General features: G+C 41.8%; 1 protein-coding gene across 1 annotated transcript in view; it reads right to left on the bottom strand.

Annotated features, from left to right (window-relative positions):
• Positions 1-23409, bottom strand: part of LOC135697634 (5-hydroxytryptamine receptor 2A-like) — a 388901-nt gene extending 365492 nt beyond the window's left edge. Inside the window, exons 1-2 of the mRNA XM_065217417.1 lie at positions 22640-23409; positions 9217-10438 (exon numbers count right to left, since the gene is read on the bottom strand). The gene's annotated coding sequence lies outside the window, so the exon portion shown is untranslated. The remainder of the gene's footprint in view (positions 1-9216; positions 10439-22639) is intronic.
• Positions 23410-27210: the final 3801 nt, after the last annotated feature.

Below are 27210 nucleotides of genomic sequence, written 5' to 3'. Positions count from 1 at the left end.
GATTTCATCCATTAAAGGCTCATTTTCTCCAGTTTTTAATGGACTTTAAGAATAAATTATGGAATGATTTTTTGAATCTTTTTATCCCATTAAAAATGTTGATTAAAACAAGATTTTTATGGAAAATTCGCAGGAAAAATAAAAGAAAATGCTGTAAATTTTTAAATAACTTCAAAACATAATATTCAAGTGAACGATAGCAAATTTATTTAGCTTCACTATCATAAAAAAAAGATTTAAAATTGGTGCACTAGTTCCAAAGCTATTGACATTTTAGTAATCGTACTTTTGTCCAAAATTCAAAAAATCAATTTTTTTGTATATCTCGAAAATGGCTCTAATTTAATTTTTTCTGACCACGGCATTGAATTCAGCGTAGGATTTTGCATTAGAAACGTTGGTAAACCACTAAAGTTCACACTTTTTATGTTGTTTTGTAAACTAGTGTAATCATTCAAATTTGGCAGCCCTAAGTATGCACCTTTAGAATTGATGAAACGACCCATAAAACATAGAAAAATATTTTTTTTAAAAACACCTAAATGATGCCTTAAAACCTCGTTAAAAATCCCTAACAAAGTGAGAATGGTCCATAAAAAATGTTACCATTTTATGGAAAATTTAGGAACACAATTGTAAAAACGTACCGCTCAATGTCTAAAGAATGACCATTGAAATTGTACGAATTACCCATAAACATATTGCAAATGATCCATAAAACGTTCAACAATGAACCATAAACTAATGAAATTGATCCATAGAAAGACAAGTTTTCACACTAAAAAATTGTAGCATGGTCACTTTTATGTAAATATAATATAAGCATTGCCAAGTAAGGGAAATGGCTCTAATGTTGGCCTATGGATCTAAGATTGGGTCCATCGCTAAAAATCTGCTATTTATCCATTTTATCTACATGAACGCGTCATTGGGACGGTACTTATGGATATTTTGGGTCGCTATTGAAAATATAGTCGATTGCTGAATTTATGTATAAGCCCAAATTAGGGGCACTTAGGCCGACTTTACAACGTTATTTATTAACCATTTATATTTTATCATTTTGTGGAATAATTACACGCTCACTTAAATTTAACTGAAATCACTACTACAAATGAAACGTATTGTAAATTCGCATAAAAACGAAACGCTTGCATACAAGCTGCTTTCCAAAATTCTGGAAACGTTCACTGGTTTGTGAGACTCGTTGTAAAGTCCAAGGTTCGAATCCGAACCATTCTCTCTCGTAAAAAAAATTAAAGGGTTGTGTCTTAGACACGACCGCAGTATGACGTAGAATTACGCAAAATTGATGTATGTCATGCATTTTTGATTATTATGCTTTATCTTAAATTTTTCAATTGAAATAGTTTCGGGAATGGTTCAAAACTCGCTACAATTCAATTTGGAGGACAACCCTAACATAAAATTACCATGCATTATGTACTATACACAGTTCGAAAAGGATTGTAAATTTCTGTTCAATATGATGCACATAAATGGAGTGTCACATATCATATATAATTTACATTATATATCATGTAAAGTTCTGACACATTTCATGCAATGTAGCAAATATTGTATACAAAAGCCCATCTTTGTAAACAACATTGTTTACAAGTTGCTCGATTACGTGAAATTAAATTCAAGTTAACGTGAATGAATGTTTACATCACAATTAAAATTCAGAATTTTTATCTGTGTACAGCGTGTTCGTAGAATGATGCAAAATAGAATACTGTGACTTTTCTCGAATTAAACGTTTGGTTTCTAAAAAGTATAAGCACCTACAACATTAATTGAAAATTAGGGGGATTCTGTTATTGAATTTCAAAGCTCGCATACAAGTTCTCCACCTGTTCAATGTTTTGATAGAAAGCGTCATAGTTAAGGTACACCGGGGTAAGCTGATACGGTGCGTGTATCTCTTAGGGGAAGTGAATATTCACTGTTATTATTTTTAAGAGGCATTGAGAGCCGCAAACTACTATATTAGAAATAATAACAGTGATTATTCACTTCCGCTAAGAGATACATCTACCGTTTCAACTTACTCGCGCGTTAACTTGCCCCGGTGTAGGACAATGGATTTTGGTTGGACCTATTTATGTCATTTTCGCACTGCGTCTGAATGTATCCCCCCTTCTAAACTGTCTACGTAGTTAATGAACATCCCCTTAGTTGAACGGGACCCGTCTCCCACCCCATAGCTGGTTGTCAAGGTGATCACGCCGTGATCCACCTTTAACCGCTGACTTGCTCATGCTTAAGGCCCACGCACATTAGATTCGGATCGGACGCGTTGCGGCAAAGTGACAGCTAAATATATTGTCTAACTGTCAAATTTACGTCAACGCAACGCAAACGGATCTAATGTGGGTGGCCTTTTACTGCAGGACCAAGCGCCACGCTGTCCGAAGCGGTTATGAGCAGAGGCAGTAGTAGCACCGGAAAACCGACATGAATGACTATACAAAGTATCATCAAACTTCTGATCAAAGCACCAAACTGACATCTGCCGCTATGTTCGTGAAAAATGTGTATCAAAATGCATGAGTTGGTTTGTGTCTTTTCTATTCCGGGAAAATTATGTTATCTAGCTAACACATTTCTATGGTTTTGACTGATGGGATCGCTGCACATTTGAATCTGCCGTTATGGATCCTCGATCAAGAGTTAAGTTTAAGTTTTTTGTCTGTTTGTCGGTGGTAGTAGTAATATTAAAATTACGTCAAAATTATGATTTTACATTGTTTTAACCTTTTAATTCATTAGCCTATCAGGCTCTTCATATTTGTTTAATTTGTTATTCTAATTTACGTAATCACGTTTTTCTACTAGTCTACAGAATGCCCCTTAGGAGGTGTATTATGTTTGAATTGAAAAAAAGTGATAACCTACCTAACTACGAGTATAACTTAACCTAACGTGCTAGATCACGTATGATCTGATGAGTTGATCTCAGACAGGTGTCTCTGAACCTTTCCAGGATAAAAACTCTCCGTTCTTCTAATGTCTGAATTCCAGCCAGGGGGTGGATCTCAGAGTTTCTAGTTCGCGGGAGACTGTTAAGGATCATCCTAAGGATCTTGTTCTGGATCCTTTGGAGTTTAAGGTGATGGCATTTGGCGCAACTCTCCCAGATTGGCATGCCGTACTCGATTACGAGAAGGATGATTTATTTGTAGACAGCAAGCTTATTTTTCAGGGATAGAGTAGACCTCCTGTTGATGAGTGGATACAGTGATCTTATTAAGATGTTACACTTGGATTTCGTTTTGTCAACGTGCTCCCTGAAAATCAGCTTGCTGTCTAGTGATAAGCCGAGGTACCCAACAAACAATTTTAGCTGCAGACTAGCTTATACAGGCAAAAATTAGCTGTATAAGCAGATTTTCAGCTGTATAAGCTAATCTGCAGCTAAAATTGTTAGTTGGGTAGACTACCTCTTTCGACCATCCCACCACCGTGCCGTTCAGGCAGATCTTATTATTCTCCTACTGAACAAGTCTGGGAGATTTAGAATGTGGAAAGATGATGACCTGGGTCTTTGCCGGGTTGATACGGATCTTCCAGGCCTCTATGAAGTTTGGCAGTCAGAGCTCCAATGACCCTACCCTTGTAGACGATGGATGTGTCATTTGCGAACAGAGACAACGATCCACCATCAGGGAGAGCCAGAATATCGGAGGTGAGCAGGCTGAAAAGAATGGGGCCAAGGATGCTTCCTTATGGAACCCTGGCACCGATATTGAAAGCATCCGATGTGATGCTATCCAGAGAGACTCGCAACGTCCTGTCCGATAGATAGTTGTTAATTATCTTCACTAGGAAGATTGGAAGACCGTAGCGCTGCAGTTTGAACACCAGGCCATCATGCCAGACATTGTCGAACGCCTTTTCAACGTCCAACAACTCCATGGCAGATGTTTGGGAAATACAGACTTGTTCCGTCTGATAATGTTTGTTACTCGAGTCAGCTGGTGAACGGTCGAACGACCTTTCCGAAAACCAAACTGTTCCTCGAGTAACAAGTTGTTTTCTTCGGCAGATGTTAGTAGCCTGTGGTAGACTGCTCTTTCGAACAGTTTTTATAACCCTGAGAGAAGGTTGATTGGGCGATAACTTGAAGGAGAGGACGGATCCTTCCCAGGTTCCCGGATGGGTATGACTTTAGCTGACTTCCAGAACGAGGGGAAGTAGCCAAGTCTGAGGCACTGATTAAAAATCAGTGCCAGATGATTGTAGAATGTGGAACAAAAGTGTTTGAGTACCAGATTCAGGATGTTGTCGAAACCTGGGGCCTTCATGTTTTTAGATGTTTTGATATATGCCAACGGTTCGTCAGCCGTAATCTCGGATTCCTTGGGAAAAAATATTAGGAATCTGATTAAGGTTGGTTGCGTTTTCAGCAACCTCAGCTTTGTGAGGGCTGACGATGTTTTATCCGAGATTATCGGAGCTGACAAAGTGTTGACCTATCGTGGCAACCTTCTCTTCTAGAGTTATCAGATGATCCACTGGGTCACCGGGACTATCCATTGGGGTCAGTGGTGGAATGGGTCTTGGCTTATTTTCAAGGATTTTGGTTAGTTTCCAAAAGGGTTTTACACAATCTGGGAGAGAGCAAATTATGTTAGCAAAGATCTGATTTCTGAGCTCCTGGCTTGAATGCGATAACAGTGGGTCTTCAAGACAGGCAAGCCAGAACGCTGGTATTGCCTTCGAATGGTGCTACGGAGTCTAATGAGATTTTTGGTAATTCTATCAAGGTTCAGTGTATTGCTCACCTGTCTGGATACTGGCACGTGTTGTTCCCTGACCCGGGATATCGCCTCTACGATGGAAGGCAGACACCGGTCAATGGCTTCGGGCGTCTCCGGAAGGACACCATAGTCGACAGTGGAGTCGACACAGTGTTGGAACTGACCCCAGCTGATGGTAGTTGCGTCGGGAAGCTTGGAATCGGTTGACGGATGAGCCCACATCGGCCACCACCGGATAGTGGTCCGAACTCAGCTCCTGGTGGGTCACAGGTAGCGAGATGTTGTCTCCCATGTTGATGGTCAATGGTGAAGTGAACGCCAAACCGGCTCAACCGGATGGGAGAGTCCGGCGCTAATATGGTGTAGTGAGCCTCTTGCAGTTCGTCGTTCAGGATAGTGCCGCTTTGGTTGCGTCGACTGTTGCCCCAAGCCTGGTGTTTGGCGTTCAGGTCGCCAGCGATGATGTACTTCTCACGGCGTCGAGTTAGTCTGATGATGTCTCTCCACAGGTCTGCTGCCGACCCGTCCCTGATGGTGACTTGTTTGGGACAGTATGCCGCAATGATGGTAATAGGGCCGACAGGTGTGGAGACTTCCACACCCCCCGCTTCGATCATCTTCAACTGGAAACTCGGTAGCAGTCGACAGCCAATATTTCTCCTTACTGCGATAGCCACTCCTCCTCCGCAGGAGCTGGTACGGTCTAGCCTTACGAGCCGAAAATCGGGGAGGTGAACATTTATCTCCGGCTTCAGGTGTGTTTCGGTCATGACGACGATGTCAATGCTATGTTCATTGAGGAAATCAACGAACTCAATGATTTTGCTTTTGAGCGAGTAAGCGTTCCAGTTGGCTATTTTGATGGCTTCACGGTCCATATTTTTTGCACGAGGGACATACTTGCACGAAGCTGTTCAGGTAGTGTCTTGGTGGTGCGCAAGATTATGATCACCTCAGTCACGAGAATCACTAGTTCGACGCTTGTGAGTGGAGAATTGTCTTCTGACTCACCTGACACAGCACGGGCGTACGATAATCCTGGGCCGCAGCGGAAGTGAGGCGATGCTGAATTGAATGGTTGCTGGGACCCGCTTGATCTATGTTGAATTCGCAACGGGGGGCGCTGTTTTAGTGGAAGCGGTGCTAGGTTCGGGACCATACGACGAGCCTGAAGTACTGGAAACGTGTCCATGTTGAAAATAGGAGCACGATTATTGCGGTGTCAACCAGATTGGTTCCTCGTGGAAGCCTGTTGTCGGATCTGGATGAAAGCCACTCGCTTGGGACATCTCCTATCGCTGTCCAGATGGTTGGAATCACAGTTCACGCACTAAGGTTCAGCTTCTTCTTCCTTCTTGCAGGCGGTAGTATTATGAGCCCCAGAACATTTGCCACAACGAGCCTTCATGTGACAATTCGACAGTGAGCATGCATAAGGGCGAATACGCGATGATCGATTCTCTTCATCGATTTTCTCTTTGCATTGCTACAGCTAAGCGAAACAACATTCTAGAATTTGTTCAATGCAGAGTAGTAACCGGTTGTATTGACTATAAAATGCAACAGCAAAAGCACCGAGAAACGTTAAATCTAGCGAGTTATTAACAAAAGAGAAAATCGACGAAGAGAATCGATCATCGGGTATAGGCCCTTATGCATGCTCACTGTCGAATTCTTCGTACCGTGCCCAAATGCCAGACAATTAGTGCACTGTGTCACGTCACGGTGCCAAGGGCGATACTGCTCCCACTGAATCACGATGTTGAACAGCTCGCGAATCTGGTGGAGTCCTTATCGAAGTGCACCAGGTACAACTGGTCCCGGAATGCACTGGTTTCATCACGTCTCGCAATGGGAAAAATGTTGATTTGTTGCAGATGAAGGCGCTCCAATTCCGCTTTAATTTCCGCTACAGGGAGATTTAGAAGACCACGGATCACCATTTCTGTGGTTTGCTTCCAGGGAAATGTCCCAAAATCGTTGTAGTCCGCCAGCATCGAGCACAAGATTTTGATCCCCGTGCTGCACAGCTTGAACAGCGGATGGATTTGATTTTTAGCCAGCTCATTCCTGAGCAACGCGAGATCCTTCGTCGAGGTGAACAGTGGGGGCACTTTTTCCCGCTTCTCAACTGGATCTACATCTGCTTCTTCGGGGAGTGCCGAGAATGGATTACTATGAAGCAACCTTTCCGTGTAGTTGCTGGCACCAGCTTTCTTGCGAGGCCTTTTCGGGGCATCTTGATCGGATGCGGTTGCATCCAAACTTTGGCGACCCATCACCTTTTGTTTTTTCAACGGGTGAGTGGAGGCATTCAATTGTTGCTCCACTACCGCCGATTTGGCGACTGCCACAAGAGAGGCGAGAACTGACCACACGTTGTTAGTCAAAGCGAAAACTCTCGACGGGTACCACGACCCAAACGACCGACTTAAAACACCGAACAACTCGAGAAAGCGAGCGAAAAGAAAATCGAACAGTAAGTACAGCTTGATAGTCAAGCAGAGAATCATGAGCAGAGGCACGACAGCAGCACTGTTTTATATCTTTTCAGAACGATGTGCAACCAAGTGGTACTCGATTATGGCGACTTGGTTTGGGAAAAACGTTTATTTCATGAAAGCAGTGATAACATTATCATTTGTACATTTTCAAAAGTTTTATTGCAGAAAATTTGAAAAACTATTTTTTTCAGCAAATTTGTAATGTAACCTAACACTATTTCAACACACATATTTTTTGATTTGCACCCCAGTATAGTCCACAAAAACGTAGTTGTACGTCAAAAATCAATCGAACCAGAAATAGATTGAAATAGACAGTTGAATCAAACGGTATGAGAGAAGGAGATAGAGTTTTAATCGGCTCAAGATCGTAGTTGATGAGATTTTTCGCTCCTGGACCGTGAAATAACTTTTTTTTTTTTTTTGTGACGCGTTGTGTTTATATTGGTAGTTATTAAAAATGTGAGAAGTCTTGTGCTACTGTTAATGTTAGTTCAGCAGTTAGGTCAAAGCTGACGTTGGGTCAATTTTTGATTATGCCTTCTTGTAGAAAAAAAGTTAATTCTTGAATAATTGTTTATGTGGAGATTGTTTTTATCGCATCGAACAGCCGTCCGACGGTTTTTTTTATTTAGGATTCGCTTCTAGCAATGTACGGCCGAAGCTCGGCAAACCGCATCATTTGTTAGAATACTACTCTCGACTCCACGATTCTATGTCAAAAGTCCTAGTTTGAGGGGAAAGTCGGAAGTGAACAAACCGTTCTGACAGACCGGGCATTTCGCCATTTCCATTTTCCATTTTATGGGTAATTCGTACAATTTCAATGCGCATTCTTTGGTAAATTTTACATGAGATATGAAAAATATTGACATTTTTTTATGGGTCATTCACACTTTATTAGGAATTTCTTAGGAGTTTTATGGATCCTTTGGGTGTTATTTAAAGAGCGTTTATCAAAATTTTATGGATCATTTATTAATTTATATATGCAAAAGCATGTTTGCCTACATGAACTAATCAAAAAACAAAAACTATCACTGAGATTCAGCAATTTGAATGTAGGTTAAAATTAACCCCAAACCATATCGTAAAAAAAAAATGTTGTTGAAGAGGTTCGAATTAATATGACGTTTTTTTTACCTGCAATCAATTTTCAAATAAATTTCTGTCAAGAGTTACATCCTCAATCATCGCCAGACCCGCTTAACTTCTCAGCTGACAAGAGTTTGCCTCTCTCTTAAAATTACCTACTCAAAGCCAGAGCAACAGTTCAAGAGGCATGGCACGTGTTTACGATGAATCCGGATCAGTTCCACTTCCCCGAAGGACAACCAACCAATTATCAACCCCAGACAACGTTCAGACTAATTGATAAAGTGCTTTCTCAACTTCCCCGGCGCCATATCCAACCGAAACAGAACTTGCTAATCATATCCATCACAGTTTGGGAATAACTCATTCTATCTTGGGCAAGCCAGCAAAATCAAACCTTCGTGGGAACTGATTGGAAAAAATGAACGCTATCGAAATTCAGACGTGACCGTTTTGAGTTCGCAATTCTTCCCAGAAGGTTCAGAAACAATTCCCGGGGACGAAGGGTCGTCTTACCGATATCGATGTGCGTCCTTTTTTCAACTATGGACTGCGTAGGTATCGAAATATCAGTGAACCTTCTCAAATCGTGTCCTTCGATGAAAACTATTGATGATTTTCACGAGAAGTAGATTTTTCAATCGAAAAAAAAGGGGATTGGAAAAATTCACCACCATCGCGATTATATGTTGACTGCCCGATGAAAAGTTGAATGCTTTTCGTAAATAATAAATAATATAGTGCCATTAGCATCGTAGCTTTAGATAGCCATTACCGCTGGACTCTGGCATTGAACTTGGTGTGCCCTTGCTCCACCCTCCGAATGATGAACAACTAACCATTCAACCTACCTTCAAGGTGTGCCTCTATGTAGTCCGCGCCAATCGATGTTGTGCACGCAATCTACCTCGCAGGCGTTGTATGTAGTTTGCGTGCGTTGGGAAATAACACGTTCCTTCCTCCTGGGTATCTATCAGCGACCAAAAGAACACATGTACTTCGGCACTTCCCCGTTCTCCAAGCCTTCAGAACCGATTATCGGAAAGTTTATGCCCGACCGAAGGGGCAGAATATCCACTCCTGCTTTAGATCGGTTTCCCGCCCTGCACACGTGAAACCTTCTTCGGCTTCCAATTTTCACTACACTTTCGATTTTTCACCTTCGCCGAAGCGAAATCCTCCCACCCAAACCAAGACAGAACACCTGTTTCTTGATATCGTCGGAGTAAAAGATTGAATCACCACCACCGCCGTCGCCACTGCCACCGTCGGCGGCACGTTATCTCGTAAATTATATTTTAATATTTTATTTATACCGAGTCTGGATTTCGAATCTTTCGGATTCCGCCAAAGCGCGAGTGCGTCCGTTCGATTGGCAGCGGGCAGTTCATAGACGCGATGTCTTCTTCTCCCCCCAATGTATTCAGCTTGCTTTTCGATTCTTCTTGTTCTTCTCTGGCTTCCTGGCAAAGCTGTAATTTAAACCGTAAAGTGGTGCTTTAATATTTAATAATAACACTAACCACCGTTTGATTCCGCTGGCTTCGATTTGTTCTTCTTATTCTTCTTATTGCTAGTTGGCGCCTTTATTTGTACACAGTCACTTTGGTGGGGAAACGAAATTGGTGATTTCGATCCGTTTTTTTATTGAGCGGTTTTTGTTTTATTTACGTTCGTTTATGTTTTTTTTTTTTGAAAGCACGTGTTTGATATTTTCCTCTCCTTTTTCTGGGAACGGCAGAACGCAGCAACAACGGCAATAAGATTTTCTTTTGATTATTTCACGTTTGTTTGTTTGTACCGGAGAAGTGAAGCATATAAAAACGATGTAATTAATTCTTGCTTTTGTTCACTTTCCTACTACTTCGGCTTCGTCTTGCGACGTGGTTATTTTGAGTTTTTATTAATTATAATTTTTTTTTTTCGAGAAGGGTCTGATCGTAACGGGGCTGGGTTATTATGAGTGCAGCTTCGAAAGACCAAGATTACACAGAGCAGAGCTTTACGATCGGGCTATTTTTGTGACGCTAGCTTTAGTACTCTAGATTGGGGTAATGACTTTTGATAAGAAATCTGGAATGAGAAGAAAGGATGGAAAAAGTTAGTTTGATTGCTCTCTAGAAAGGGTAATTTTAGATTGGACTGTGGGAAAACTCTAGTTGAGAAAAGCGTGGAAAAGCTTTCGTGGTCGGTAATTTAGATGTATCTAACTAGCGCTTTGAAAACGTATACCAATCGATTAGTTGAGCAAAAGTTTGTTTCTTTGAAAAATTCGAACAGCTGGTACAATTTGGATCTTTTGCGTCTTAAACGGAAAAGGACAAATGGTACAAAAAGTTTTGTAGATCAAATAGTACACAATCGCGAATAATAAATATCTATTTATTTCTATTTATTTGTTTAATAATTCATCTGACCAAGTGGTCTTAATGAATAAACTATTCGCTAGCTTAAATGAGGTTCAGTCTTCATACTCTATTCCAGTGTTGGAAAATTATCAAAAAATCAAATCTCACCAACGCTCAAGATCACGCTTGATTTTCGTAAACAAAAATCAACAAGCTAACAACTGCGGTTGATTTTGCAAGCTATGGTATCGCAGTTCGGAATATCAAGCTAACAAAACTCACCAACTGCAAATCTCACCAAACTGTGGTGAGATTGAGCTTAAGGTGTTTTTCTTTACACTCGAATGCAACCGAAACTTCCATAATGGATTGCAGCAGTCCCTTCGCGTCTGCCATCGCACAGTGGGGAAAAATCGACCCAAAATCGCACATAATTAGACGGCGCACGGTAGGAGTTCTGCGAAATAGCCTATCTTATGTGAAAAAATCGGAGAATCGATTGGTGAAGGTCCCGTTTAGGGTTGACTTCGGGAAGTGGTCCGTTATGCCCGATTTACCCCTAATATTGGAAGAAAAATATAATTATCATCCAGAAATTGAGCTTGGTGCGCTTAGATTGAGCCAATGTAAACTTTATCCTTGTAAAAAGAGTTGAGGAGTTGAATGGAGCTACTTTTACTTTGATCAGACGTCAGGAAGTGATCCATTTTACCCGATTTCCCCTCGGCCTATAAAAACAAGATTAAACACACGGAAAGCAGAATTTGACGGACAAAATATTGAACTTTATGCACTTTACTATTGTACAATTATCCAAGGAATCGAATGGTGTGAAGTTCGCCATGTGGTGACCACTGTAAAATCCCATTTTACCCTGTACTCCCCTCATACCTAAACAAACTCATGTATCATGTGGTTTTATACATTGGCTTCATTAATACGACACGCACTTGAACTGTACTAATGTAAAAATGTCTGGAGAATCAAATGGTGATGGTCCTGTCGTGGTCAGAATTCAGGAAATGGTCTATTTTGCCCGATCTCCACTCAAATTAAAAAACCTATATAAATCAAGGGGAAATTTTAATTGGTATTATAATCAATGAACCAATATGCACTTAATCATCGTAGAATTATCAAATAAATCGAATAGTACGAGCCCCATATTATGGTGACCTCTACAAAACTCCATTTTACCCTATATTCCCCTCAAACTTGAACAAATTCATATATCATGTGGTTTTATAAATTGGCGTCATTAATATTACACACATTTGCACTGTACTTATGAAAAATGTCCGGAAAATCGAATGATAATGGTCCCATCATGGTCAGAGTTCAGGAAATGGTCTATTTTGCCCGATGTCTCCTCCAATGGCAAAGCCTATATAAATCAAAAGTAAATTGAATTGACACTATAATTTTTAAACCTATAAGCACTTAATTACCGTAGAATTACCCAAGGAATCGAATGGTGCGAGCCCCGTCTTATGGTAACTTTTGAAAAACCCCATTTCACTCTACACTCCCCTCATACTTAAACAACTCATATATCATGTGGTTTTAAAGATTAGCATCATAAATATTACACTGACTTGTTTTGGACTTTTGTATACATGTCCGAGAAATCGAATGGTGATGGTCCCTTCGTGATCAAACTTCAGGAAATGGTATATTTTGCCCGATCTCCCCTCCAATTTAAAATCCTATATAAATCAAGTGTAAGATAAAATTGACACTACAATTTGTAAACCTATAAGCACTTAATTATTGTAGAATTATTCAAGGAATCGAATGGTTCGAGCCCTGTCTTAATAATGGTGACCTCTGAAAAACCAAATTTTAACCTATACTACCCTTAAGCTTGAACAAATTCATATACCATGTGGTTTTATGGATTGGTGTAATCAATATCAGGGCGTCACAATATCAGCTTCAATCGACCAAATCGATGCGACGAAGAGACTGCTGGCTTTCTTTTTCTGTTAAAGTCGAACAGCTTCGCAGCATTCTAGAACCTCAGTCGGCGTGCACAAACAAATGTTCAATCGCTTGTCTCTCTTTCTCCCGTCACTCCATTGGTCTTCCTTTCAAGCTTCGGTGAAACGGATGAGCGAAAGAGCGCTCGACTTTGATAGTTTTCTCTTTCATGAAACACATCAACAGAGGTTTCATGACGTATATGACGGAAAATGAAATAACACATTTAAAGCATTTCTCTCGTGAAAACACGTGAAGATTACACGTAATGTTTTTAATTTATCTTGCATCCATATATTTATCTAAAAAAAAAGATCGAAAACGGGACATAACGCATTTTAAACAAATTGAAAAAGCGGTGATAGAGTGTTCGTGAAAGGGGATTGAAAGCCATAATCAGGTTTCGTTTAACTAGAAAATCGACGTTAGTTACATTGAAAGCGATGAGCAAAGAAACGACGAGAAGTTCCACAGATAGCCTTTCCTTCTAAGCGTCCTGCTTTTTTTATTTTCGTTTCTTGCTGATAGTCTAGCTAGGCGGTATAGAAATGAAGTGTCAAACACGTATGTATGAGAGAAACAAAACACGAGTTCATTTTAGAGCTTCGAAATTGTAGAGCCCTGATCAATATTACACTTGCTAGCACTATAGTTATGTAAAAATGCTGGCCGGTATTCAAACCCAGCCCCCCAGCATGGTCTTGCATTGCAGCTGTGTCTTTACCGACTGAGCTAAGGGGGGCTTAAAACAAACGATCAATTTAAATATAACAAACCAGACAAATTCGCTTTAAGGATTTGACAATTATAGGGTTTTATACTCCGAAACCATGACATCCGGTAGCATCAACAAAAGAAAACAAAACAAAGCGTTTTAAGGCAGTTTGAATTGATTTTATTTTTTATTTGAATTTTGTTTCAAATATGTTAACAAATCGTGATATTGTGAAAATATTTTTAAACTCAGATCTTAGCAAAGCTCGGCTCATTCAGCTCTTTGTAGCAACTTCCGGTGAAAGTGAACAGTTGGTTCGACGAGACGTTGATAATTGGGTCCGTGGATTTCTTCGACGTTGGAGGAAAGTGCATGGACAGACCAAATTCTTTTCTACTCAGAAAACATGGCTGGATACAGTTTACTTGGTGAGTAGCAATGTACATATTCAGAACTTAATTGTGGGTTCAGTGCTACTACACAAGGCACTTGTTAATTCTAAATGGCGATTACTATTATTCTTATTCAAATTCCCATGCAACTAAAACATTTATTTAGAAAAAAGGACAGATTTAATCCCTAGGAACCAGTATTGTGCATCTTCTTATTTTAAGTTTTTCGCTCTTCTTTTGCAAGCATTTTACCATTTATATATATACATATTTTTTAGAGTTGCTGCCATACAAAGATTTCTTGTAACACCCTTGACTATCAGTTGGAGGGTAAGCCCCTAATTTGGTCTACCTTTATATATGCATAGTTATGCAGAGGTATTAAAGTTATGGAGAGGTATATATGTAGACTGATGAATAATTTAAAACCTTTGCTCCACAGTACTTAAACGGTTCCATATCGGGTCCTGAGTAGTTTCTTAAAATTTGAATTCGTTTGGCTAAAAACCCAACAAACAATTTGAGTTGATTAACAGCTAGGTCAGCAATTTTTTAGCTGAAGAAGCTTATTTTTTCCTGAATAAGCTCTTATTAAACATTCAATGTTTGTTGGGAACTGACTGAGCACAAACCATTTGAAGTTTGTGAGAAAATCAAACTTTTTATTCATTGCCTTCTACCAAAGACACTATATCAAACGGACCGGAAACCATTTTTCTATACATCTATGATCTGATAGAAAGTTGGAAAGCTGTTCTTGTAGGACATTTTCTCAGCTAAAAATTTGGTGGAGATCGTTTTTACATGTGGCCAAATGCGTCGCATATACCTACCAACGTAATATACGTTTAAAGTTATTGGTTAGATAAAAACAGACAAATAAGACAAATAATGGTTAGAGCCCTATATTTAGAGTGACGACATCTCATTTGACAGGTCTTCTTCTCGATTGGAACGACGTTTTCCATGCAGTTGACAGACAATCAATTGATTTAATTTTGATACAGGCATTCCAGTAATGATGAACAACTTTTGGCAAAGAAGTCCAATTGGTTTGCGGTCTTCAACGAAGTTGTTCTGCATAGTTTACTTAATCTAAATCCAAGATATGATCAATATCTTACGCAACCAAATTCGTTCAAATTTGGCACAGTTGTTGAAGACCTCAATACACATGAAAAATGCAGGGGGTGTTGGCCTGCCATATAGTTTTGACGCATCCTAATATATATGCACTACGCAGAGAGAGTATCATCTCTCCTTTATACAAAATTAAGTGAGAAAAAGAAAAAAAACAGGCGAATAAGTCTAATGCTATGTTTATTAATATCTAATTTCTAACATTTTGTATCTGCAAATTAATATAATAGTCAAGCCGTGCATCGCCTTCACACCTACACAACATCGCACACACTTCACACCAATCTATGAACGCAACGCTGGCACCACCTTCCTCACCGCAAACATCCCGTGGTGCTAAACGTCGTCTACTTAATAACCTCTCCGAGAGAACGAAAAATGAACAAAGTCGGATTTTGGCCAGGAAGGCACCTTTGCACAAATTACTACGATCAGCGGAAAAAGCTGCTCGCCAAAACGCAAAACTATGGCCAAGTTGCTGCTCAACCTACGAGAAGGTGGTGAGCAATGTGCAGCTGAGTGCTTGAAATCGATCAATACCGCCCACAATATAGAAAAACCATCCACTGAAGCGTCTTTGATGCTTAAAACGAGACTCGGATTGAGCAAAAGTAAATACGAAGGCATTGAGCACTTCACAAAAGGCGTCTTTGGGATCAAGGTGCTCTTACCTTGGAAGGATATTGTGGAGCATCGGAACAACATCATTCCTCGTATATCAATCCCGACCTGGCAAAATGGATACCTTATTTGCACGGTAACTTTACGGGATATGGTGTTTTGTGATGTTACTCGCATTACAGAAATAGCTGAAGTGGAGCATAAGTTGGCCGCCCATATGGAAAGTACTCCAAATGACATTGTTAATTGTACTCTCTACATGTCTGCTGGAGTTGATTCTGCTACGGGCTTTAGCCATTACAATCAACAGAACATTTTACGCAAGGACGATTCTCTGCTTACCGAACATTCGATGTCCTTGATGCTGGTTGTTGAAACTGGGGAAAGTTTTTGGATTAATCCAAACCCTCAATCTGACACGTTCTGTAGGGCGAAGTCGATGAGATGGCAGAAGGAAACTGACGACGTAACTCGTGGCATCTTTGAACGCTTCTACGCTGAAGTGGATGAGTGAGAATTCCACCATCGAAAACGGGGAATCTATTTCGTTACTACCCGACGGACGATCACCAACGTTGGTTTGAACCGACACCGAATCCGGCCAAACTTTCCGCGCGAAGCTGAATATCCAACTGTCTGAGTACTCCTTGTCTTCGTTGACCGGTGAAGGCGCGTTTCGCATTCTCCTGCCGACATTCCAGAGTGTTCTCATGGAAGTCTCTCGCGACAAACCATCGACGAACCGACGCCACGAACAATCCAACGATTGTGAACTCGAACAGAAAAAGAGGTCTAATCTACTTTCTGTTGCTGGAGGTTTGGCCACTCGTGTTACTTCGCCAGTGTTTAGAATTGTTATATTGAAGCTATCGCAAAGGTCGTATATCAGCGTTGAGCGGTTGTCATTGTACAGTTCCCCCCAGCCTGTACCGTGGGAGTTAAAATCTCCTAATATCAACCGAGGCTCAGGTAAAATTGAGCATATATCTGAGAAACCTTGGCGAGAAATCACAGTTCTCGGAGGAAGATGTACTGAGGCAATACTGAGGCTTTTACCTCGAACATTTACCTGACATGCAACTACTTCAATGCCTGTCACGGAAGGAAGATTGATTCTTTAAAAGGAATGGAGTTTGTTGATCCCGAGAAGCACCCCTCCATACGAATCTGCTCGATCAAGGCGAATAATGTTAAAATCGTGGAAAGGGAGATTTCTGTCTGAAGAGAGCCATGTTTCACAAAGAGCAAATGCATATTACCTTTTTTTCATGCCTATGAGCGACACTGACTGCAGTTAAATGTAGTCCAGTATCTTGACTCTTGGGAGGCAACGATTTTTGAAAATGCCGAAGGATTCGGCGTGCAGGAAATCTTTGCAAGTTAGACTCGCTTCGGTGACCACTCCTTCAATTTCTACGTCACAACTGGGGACGTAGACTCGATATTCTATCGAAAAACGTTCGCATGCAACGATCTGGTTGGCCTGCTTCCGGTCGTCAACGGTAACTCGCAGTTTGTTTGGCGTCACCTTAAAAATATCGGTAACGGCCGAGAAATGTGTTGTCAGATCTTTTGAAATCCGAGTAATATTCAAAGGTTTTCGTTTGGGCCGGAAAAATACAACCCACGGACCTTTCGAGTCATCCGGGTAAGCCTTGTGGCGGGGGGTCGCAGAAGTTTTTGGGGGAACGGGTGGAGTAGGGGGAACAGGTAGACGAGGTGGCGATGGTGGAGAAGGGGGAGTAGGAGGAGAGGGAGGCAGTGGTTTTACACTCCCTTTAGGGTAGGCTTCAGTGTTTTTGGTTCGGTTTTCTTTATTAGGGAGGCTTTCAAAAATCATCATCAATGAATATTTCATCATCATGGTTCGTCTCCATGATGATAAAATATTCAGAATCTAGAAAAAAGCTATCTACAAAATTCATGAAATTAACTAACTCTGAGCATTTTCTTAAGTTTGCGATGCTTAAATGTATGACATCCGGAAGCTATGTGATTTCATTAAAAAAAGCATGAACAAAAGATCAATGCTTGTTGAAATTCAGTAAGCCTTTAAGGCTCCCACAATCGAGGTCCCAATCATTGCTATGATATAAATATAATCATATTTATTGTTGCACCATTAAAATATAAGTAAGTCATATTATTGGTCACAGAAAAAAATGCACCCAAAAACAAGCATCTTCACGAGTTTTTATGTAACCGTAGTTTAGCAAAATAAAAAAAAAAAACAACAGGCCCCTTCTTCTCCTTATTCGCGTTTCAAGCTTATTGCATAGTGCATATTAGCTTATTGCATGCTCTCAACTTAGTGTTCTAAATGCACTTCCACAGTTATTCATTGAGAGTTTTCGATGCCAATACCAATGCATGAATTTGTATATTGTGTGGCAAGCACAGTGATACTCTATGCCCAGGGAAGTCGAGAAAATTTCCAACCCGAAAGATTCCCGTCGACCAGACCGAGAATCGAACCCGCCGCCTCCGGCTTGGCAATACCGTGCCTTTACTGACTAGGCTATGAGGCCCCCATATAAATTTTCTAGCTACGCCAATGCGCATAATGGGAATGCAAGAAAAGCTTCGAGTCCAATACGACACCAAGATCCGTCACTTGATCCACTCTGCTAAGAACAGTATCATCGATGTGGTATTCATAAACTATCGGGTCTTTGAACCGATAGAAGGTCATCACATGACATTTCGCGACGCTGATGACAAGCTTGTTCGAGCGGCACCAGTGAACGAACATGTTAAGCAACCTTTGAAGGAGAAAGCAGTCCTCGATGCAGCGTACCACCACATAGATTGTTAGATCCAGCGTCATTGAAAAATAACACAAACAGTAACGGTCCCAAATTTCTTCCTTACGGGACACCAGACGTGCTAGCAAATGGCGATGAAACATAAGATCCGTGTTTAAAGTACAGCGTTCTGCCAGTCAAGTACGATGACAACCACGACACCAATCGATTCGAGGCTCGCAATCGCGATAGCTTGCAGAGCAACACTTTATGATCAATTTTGTCAAAAGCCGCCTTTAGGTCCGTATAGATTACGTCAACCTGCGCTTTATCTTCCATAGCCGGAAAACAGAAAGTAGTTAGATCCACGCCTCTAGTGTTGGAAAACGAAAATCTTTGACAGTAGTTTGTTTACACTTCTATAGAGAACAACTGGTGTAAGTTTGATCAAGGTAGTCGATCGCGTTCAGAAATAACGTCAAATGGACGAGAAGAAAAAATATTGTGCACAAACACCTGGAAAATCTGGAGTGGTCCGGTTCCCAGCTGGATAAAATGTTGAAGATGCCTAAAACAACAGTTTGTCGAGTGCTCAAAACCTACAAGGAAACCATAAGTGTGGAAAGGAATCAGCAGACCTACGAAAAACTGGAATCATGGATCGTCAGCTGTGCAGCAAGGTGTTGAGGTGCGGTAAAGCCAACCCCGGTCTTTTGATCTGAGATGTGGCCAGAAGGTACAACGCCATCTTTCAAACGGTGCGGAAAATCCTTGCCAGGGAAGGATACAAGACGTGCAAAGCCAGTAAACTTCCGAACCGGCACATGAAGCAGAATTCCGTTAGCGTTAGCGTTAGCGTTGTTATGATATACTTCGTAGATTGGATACTAGCGCTAGATGGAAGATGACAGGTGGGCAGGAACTCACGGTCTCCCAGTGTTGGTGAGTTCTTTGCCGTTAATGTTTACGAAAAGTTCACTATTTTACCATACAGAAATTCAAAACAAAAATTTTTATCTGCGGATTTGGACAGCTTTTGACCAGTTTCATGCGACCGGAAGGTGTATGCTGGTTACAAATGCCGTACCAAACTGATTTCCTACGCAATTAATCAAACTTTGATGTGAATTTCGCTAATAAACACGAGGAGCATTTCTTATAGCAAAACTTGCCATAACAAAATGGGCGATTCATTTTAGTAAACAAACTAACACTTCTTCCGACTGTGGCACCTCTCTTACTCGCCTGGATACTAGCGACACTCACGTCTCTTCTGAAATTCTCAGTTAGACTACTTTAAGGAATAATGCTGGGGAGTAAACATTGGTTCCAATCTAAACAAGAGTAACAGAAGCATGACTGTCGCTATTCCCGGCCACGCCCATCTTTACCATAACTAGGGATGGGGAAGGAAATGTTGATGTAGTACTTACTTAACGAGAGGCCACCGACTTAGCGACACCCTCATAAGTGCTACGGAGTTGGAGGGTTGGGTAGGGTATTCGGTTAGGATTCACCTCAAGTTGGCGATCCAACCAAAAGTATGTATTGTTTATTTGTTGTTTATTTAATCTCTTGATAACCGGCTATCGAAAGAACATATTCATTTTGTTAAGTGATCATGAATTTTAAGAGTCATGACGGAGAGCTTGGGATTAAACCCATGATTTTCTGCTCAGTAAGCAAACACGATCCCTCCAGGGTCATCGAGCATCTCAGAACCATAACGCTTCGCGACAATACAGGGCTACGCTACGCTTGATATGCAAAATAGAGGTTAATATTCAATATCAAATATTGAAATGATGGTGGTGGTTTATTGTACTGTGGAAGAGCTTGGGGTTAAATCCATGATTTTCTGCTCAGTAAGCAAAATCGATCCCTCCAGGGTCATCGAGCATCTCATTATCTACAGCGCTTCGCGTCAAAGTACGAATACATGGATGAACTATCTATTATTGAATAACTATTATTTACGATAATTACATGAAAGAAATAAAAAAGAAACTACAATCAAAACGTGACTACTAAAATCTCAAAAAGATATTCTCACAAATATATTTCACGCAACCAGGAATTTTAAAACCATTAGACGCTATAATGATACTCTGCACATGTTAGACACAAGAAGAGGCCAAAAAGCAAGCGTCCGACACACAAAACCCGCCAAATCCACTTGCAGTCACAATCAACGATTCTACGAATCGCGAGCGCTCACGAATCATAAAACCACCGACTGCGGCACTCTGAAATCGAAATTGACAGGCTCTATGCGTCAAACACCCGCCCTCCAATCTCCTCTCGCATACATCAACACAAAGCTCCATTACAACATCTAACGAATTCAAAACTCCGAAAATCACGCATCTATAGCAAGTGAGTGGGAGCAACCCTGCATGCAACCATTCTTCACTTTTTCTGCCTATCTTTCTATTGGCGTTAGCTTCGAAACTTCTAACCAAACTGGGAAAATTTTCAGATCACAAAAAAAAACTTGAAAAAAACTTTCAAAGGTTATTACAAGTAAAATAAATATTGATTATTTAGCGCAAAAACGAGCAAGTAATATTAAATCTCTTGTATCGTATGCTAATGCTAAGTGACTGTAACACAAATAATATGCTTAAATAAAATAAAATATTAGAAGATCATTACTTTATTGGTGAGAAGTTTCTAATAAGCCCTCCCAGTTCCTCTGTATACAGAACAAATCTGATACTATAATCAGAATTGCTCAGTCTGCATGAAGCAGCCGATTTCATCAAGGAAGTTCTATTAACAACCAAGAATTAATCGTTTGAGGCATACTGAAGCATTAAGAAGGTGATATGTGTCACTATAGGAAATCATCATCGTTGCAAATATAAAGAAATTAAACATAACCCTTTGCTTCAGTACCGTCAACCACCATGTCCATGGAGAGGGCGGCACATGAAGCAGAATTCCGTGGCCAAAAAGCATGCATAGCTCTTGTACGACCGTGTTTTGACGAAATACAAGGGCTGAACTATGATCGATGACGAAACATACGTCAAACTCGATTTTAAGCCGGGAAGGTTCAAGTTCGTGTTTGCCGACAAGTTCGCGAAGAAGGCCATGATTTGGCAAGCGAACCATCCTCGTACATTATATCCCAAGTTTACATCGAAGAATGCCTGAAAAAGCGTGTATTGCCGTTCATCCGCAAGCATAGGGGCACTACTCCAAGGTGGTTCTGGAGTGGTATGCTGCCAACAAGTTCAATTTTGTCCCAAGCTAATGAATCCTCCGAATTGCCCGGAATTTCGACCAATCGAAAAATACTGAGAAGTTTCAAAGCAGTGACTTCGACGAAGCCGCGGGCAGTCAAGGACATCCAGCAAATGCGGGCAAAATAAAAGAAATGCGCTGATTCGGTGTCCGTTTCCACTGTGCGGGCGCTGATGGGCTCCATCAAGAGGAAGGTTCGAGATTTCATTCGAACTGGAGAAATGTGACCATGTAATGCTGTAACTTTGAAGTTTTAATAAAAGTGCTGTAAAGCAACCATTAATGGACTTTTTAAACTTATTGAATCACGAATTACAGGTCTTTTTGTTGGTACCAGTTAACTTTTAGTCATCTTTTAACGTGGCTTGACTTGATGCAATATAATATGGTAATTATTGAATAACATGTTACCGAATTATCAAATCATAGTTTAACAAAACAAAAATCATATGCAATCAGCAATATTTTGCTCAATTTCATACTGGCTGAAGAACTTTGACAGCTGCGGTTGAACTCTACGGTAACCATCGGACGGAAATGTAATCCAAAAAGACCAACTCGAATTTTTGAAATATTTTGGAAATTTTATTAATAAATAAGTACATAATTGTTTACTGCTATTACTTCATTAAATGTGAGCAAAGAACCCCGAACACAATAGCCACCCTGTTTACCACGGAAGTGCAAATCAAAAACCGCACACCAGTCAGACGCAATTATCGTAATTGAAGTAACCACATCTCGCGCGCATCCACATCTAACGTCAATTAGAAGTCAACTTTGTCAACCGAGAGAACATTAGCACTGGCATTGATCGTCCGGAGAGCGCAGCGGAAGATGTACAACCGGTACCGACATGGATATGGTGTTTGCTCTCATGTAACACACACAGTGTGATCGCGTGACACTTTGGGACACGTGGTCTAAAAATAACTTCATCATCGCAAATATCATTTCTCAATCTTCGATTCGATTCATGCTCATGCCAGATCCAATTAGACGACTAATTTGAGCGATTTCTCGCTGCTTGTCGCGATGATTGCCAATTTTCCCCCCAGCCGGCAGTGGCGTCACGATTTACATACCTCTTAAATTATGTCTAATTCGATCGTCTGTTCAGCGATAAATCGTCTGGTGTTCCCCGTCGCCGAACTTCAAATATAAGCTAATGATTTATTTCTACGGCAAGAGTATTTTCCACTTTGAATTTCTCTTTCCACATGTCGAATCGTTCTAATCACTTGTTACAGAAACTTTCTCGTCTTCTTCGTCGATGGTTTTGCCTCTTGAATTACCGGCATTCACTTCCACCACTTGAGGTTGTTTGATTATATTGATTACTCTGCCCCATTCTACACGGTCACATCTCATCAATTAAACATTTCCTTCTTTCCGACAGCAACACACTCACGCACTCAAGGGAGGTTCCCGGCTGCGGAGTCAACTCCGAAATTAGCAGCACTTTGGCACTTCTTTTTCTTCCTCTTCAGCCTCGACGGCTTGGCACCTACTTCCACTAGGTTGGTCAAATCGCACCGCACTCGCCTGTAGTTGACCAAGATACATAATTAAACACCCTAAATGAGGAGAGACACACTCTCACAGGCTGCCTCCCACATCGGCCAACCATTCCACGGAAGAATCAACAGCCAACACAACAACTTTGCCAAACTTATCGAAGCACGCACTCACGTACGGAGGGATTCCGTTCTCCCTCATAGAAGGTCTGGATATTCGTGGCAAAGTTCAAATGCTACACCAACCACCACCCATCAAGTAATCAGAGCAGGACCTTCCGAACAAATGTTCGAACGAACTGTATCGAGCGAACGCACGGAGGACGATGCCGCGCGTGTACGACCTTCACGACGTTCAGCTACCGATTGATTCCGGCACGGTCGGCGAGTTCGTGTTTAAGGATAACGCAAAAGTTGTTCCACCACCTTCAACGCTCCCACCCGCTGCACCCGCTCGTCGTACATCAGATCTTCCGTGCTCGTCTTCGTCGAGGATGAGCTCTCGCACTTCCGGGAATATCCTTCACGACACCGCTCACACCTCGCTCCCACCACTTCCCCAAAGTACACTAGCCATCCTTCCCGATCCCGATGCCTCCGACCCTGCTCCGAAGGCGCTAAACACAAATCTATCCAAAAGAAAAATCGTGCGTATCCCGCGCTTTCCTCAATTCCACAATCCTTTACCAACAGCAGAGGGCAGTCAAAAACTGGAAAATCCCAGCACGGAGCAAAAACCAACCAAACCGCGATTCTAACCGTGTGCGTCCGTATCGCTTCCGAGTGCTGCGAAGACTAACGGCGAGAACGCAAATTGGCCAACCTGAGCGGCGCCGCCATTTGAGAAGATCTAATCCCAGAGCTCAGGCTCTCTCGAATTCCTGCCAAGCCTAGTACTAACCACACCAAAAGCAGCTGATAACAACTTGTTGGAAGCTGTGCCGCGGTGACGTCATTGAACGTATCGTCCCAAAACAACGAGCGAGAGCGAAAATGGAACTTGTTGGAGTCTGAGAGGCGCACCTCCAGAATGAAAACAGAGCAAGCTTCTGTGGTGTTATCACTGCCGTTTTTTTCCGGGAGTGAGAAAATGAGAGTTGGGAATTTTCCCGGGAAATGGCGTGCGCATGCCGGCGGATGGCTTCGACTGGGAGAACGAGAGCGACTTTGCCGTGAGAGTGCAGAAGAGATGGGAAAACGATAAGATTGAACAGGTGAAACGATAAGTTTCCTTTCGGTAGGGATGCAGGGGTGTGACTAAGCTGGTCGGTGATGGAGATTTATTGAATTTGATCGTGGAGGCGCGTGGTCGTTAGTGAGAAAATGGTTTAATTATTTAAATTGAACATGGTCTATTGTGGTACTTTTGGGAGTTTGCTATAAGTTTCTACTACAGTTACTATTGCAGCATGTTTGATTAATAGCTGCTGCAGATGAGTATTATAAATGTTAGTCAATGGTCAGAAATCGCAAATTAACATGACTGACTGCTGAAAATAAGTGCATGTGGAATCCAATACATTCAACAATTATGTTTCAATAACAAGTAATTTTGATGCAACGAATGCTTTTGACTGAAAAATTAAAACTTAACTTCATTAATTACACTGGATTTATTTTTTAATACCCCGTTCACATTACAGCCTATATTACGTAATATAGGCTGTCTTGCAATGAGCACTCGTACATAGGATTTCCAGTGAAAACTAGATGTATGAGTGCTCATTGCAAGACAGCGTATATCACGTGATATACGCTGTAATGTGAACGGGGTATAAGGTTGAAAATTTAACCGTTTAATCAAATTGAACGCATCATGATTATTGCGTACCACTCCCTTTTTGCATTGGGATATTATTATTATCTCACCCAGTGCTGATAAAAATCATTTCTTCTACACTTCAAAAAGCTGAAAATGAAGGCAGCCTTGAAGGATAAACCAACTACCTGCATGAAATTGAATTTTGACATGATAAAATGCTTTTGATCAAGGCAACCGCTGATTTTCAAAGTAACAATTCTTTTGGTTCATTCAAAGATGCGTATTCATTATCGCCTATTCTGTTGTCATATCAACTGGATCCAAATACGCAAACACCCAAAACGGACACCCCAACAATGGACCAGACATAGTGAAGTTAAAAAACGTTCTGGGACGCACCAATGTTAGCACCATGAAAGCCACCAATTCTCTCACCACAGTCGAGCCATTCGTGTCAGCGTTCTACAGTCGTCCCGGCCCTGTGTGTGAGTTGAAAAGGTGGTCTTCCAGTCTGTTACGTCTGGCAAGTATCATCTGTTTCTCGACCAGTTCCACTCCTGATTCGTTCATTGGTTCCAGCGCATTATCAGTCATCAATCATCCGTCACCTACCGGTCGCTTAAGAACTCTGGGACGCATTGAAGTTGGCACTACGGAAGCCCCTTCTTCTCCCGTCACAGTCGATTCATTCCAGTCATCGTCCACCAGTCGTCCCGGACCTGTGTGTGGGCTTGGAGAAGGGGTCTTCCAACCTACAATTCAAGGCAAGTATGATCGTGTCATGATCTGTCCCGCTCCTGATTCGTCCATTGGTTTTAGCGCTATACCAACCTTCAACCATCCATCGCCCGCCTGTCACCTGAACACTCTGGGATGCATTGAAGTTAGCACTGCGGAAGCCCCTTCTTCTCCCGCCACAGTTGAGTTAATCCAGTCATCGTCCTGCAGTCGTCCTGGACTTGTGTGTGGGCTTGGAGAAGGGGTCTTCCAACCCGCAACTCAAGGCAAGTATGTTCGTGTCATCACCAGTTCCGCTCCTGATTCGTTCGTTGCTTCCAGCGCCTCACCGCCTCAAGAGCAACAACCGGCTGGTTCGACTGAAACGTCATACTCCGATGTCTTCAAATCCCACATCTCCGATACAGCACTGCACCGGATCTTGCTCGCCACGTTTTGAAGCATCCCAGACCAGAACGCGTTGCCTGCTGCCTCAAGGAAGCCCCTGAGCCACTCAACCCAGTCGCGCTTGCTCATTCCTGTCATCGTAGTCGTTCTGGCCCTGTGGTTGAGAATGGTGAAGGGGTCTTCCAACCTTCTACATCAGGCAATTATGCGTTTGTTGAAAACAGTTCTTCTCCGGATCCGTCTCTGTGTTCCAGAGTACCACCATGCTCGTTTCGGCTGATCGATCATTCTGCAGACCTCCAACCGACTTCGTTCGACCGCCTGTTGATGTATTACCAGAACGTTCGTGGCCTGCGAACAAAGATTGATGATTTTTTCCTGACTGCCTTTGACTCTGACTACGATGTCATAGTTCTTACGGAAACTTGGCTCGATGACCGCATTAATTCATCTCAATTATTTGGCAGTCTATTCACGGTATTTCGAAACGACCGCAACCACCAGAATAGTACTAAATCGCGTGGGGGAGGCGTCTTGATTGCGGTATCCAAACGCCTAAGCTCCTGCATCGATCCTGCTCCAGTTTGCACTTCTCTAGAGCAGCTGTGGGTCAAAATAACGACGCCTCGTAGATCAATAAGTATTTGCGCTATGTATCTACCTCCAGACCGGAAATCTGATTCGAGCAGCATTGCAAACTACATCAGTTCGATTGGTACCGTGTTCTCTCGACTAGAACAAAACGACCTAGCTCTGATATTTGGTGACTACAATCAGTCTGGGCTCTCATGGAACGTTCCTGCAAACGATCTTCCTAGCATTGATGCATGGCTTAACGCAAATCAACTCGATACTGAATAGCAACTCTCGTCTGCTTGATCTCGTTCTGGCGAACGAAGCTGCAGGACTGTAATGTTCTATCCTAGAAGCCCCAGAGCCTTTGATTGGCATCGACACCAATCATCCTGCGTTGGAAGTTCCTGTTCGCTACGATAACCCCCCTGTTGATGTACATGAGCTCGACTTTCGTAGAGCAGATTTCGTCACGCTGAGTCACTCGCTTGCCCAGGCAGATTGGCAGTTCCTTGACACGTGTTCATCTATTGATGAAGCCGTCAACTACTTCGCTGAGGTCGTTGGCCGGGCAATAACTGATTCTGTCCCATTGAGGAGACCCTCTCCCAAACCCGTATGGTCCAATGCTCGACTACGAAATTTGAAGTGTCTGAGATCGAAGGCCCTCCGTAAATAC

This window comes from Ochlerotatus camptorhynchus, unplaced genomic scaffold (genome assembly GCF_037179485.1).
Source record: "Ochlerotatus camptorhynchus isolate MF236.1 unplaced genomic scaffold, CSIRO-AGI_Acam_v1.1 ptg000077l, whole genome shotgun sequence".
Taxonomy (NCBI): Eukaryota; Metazoa; Arthropoda; class Insecta; order Diptera; family Culicidae; genus Ochlerotatus; species Ochlerotatus camptorhynchus.
This window is presented reverse-complemented; position numbering and strand designations above follow the sequence as displayed.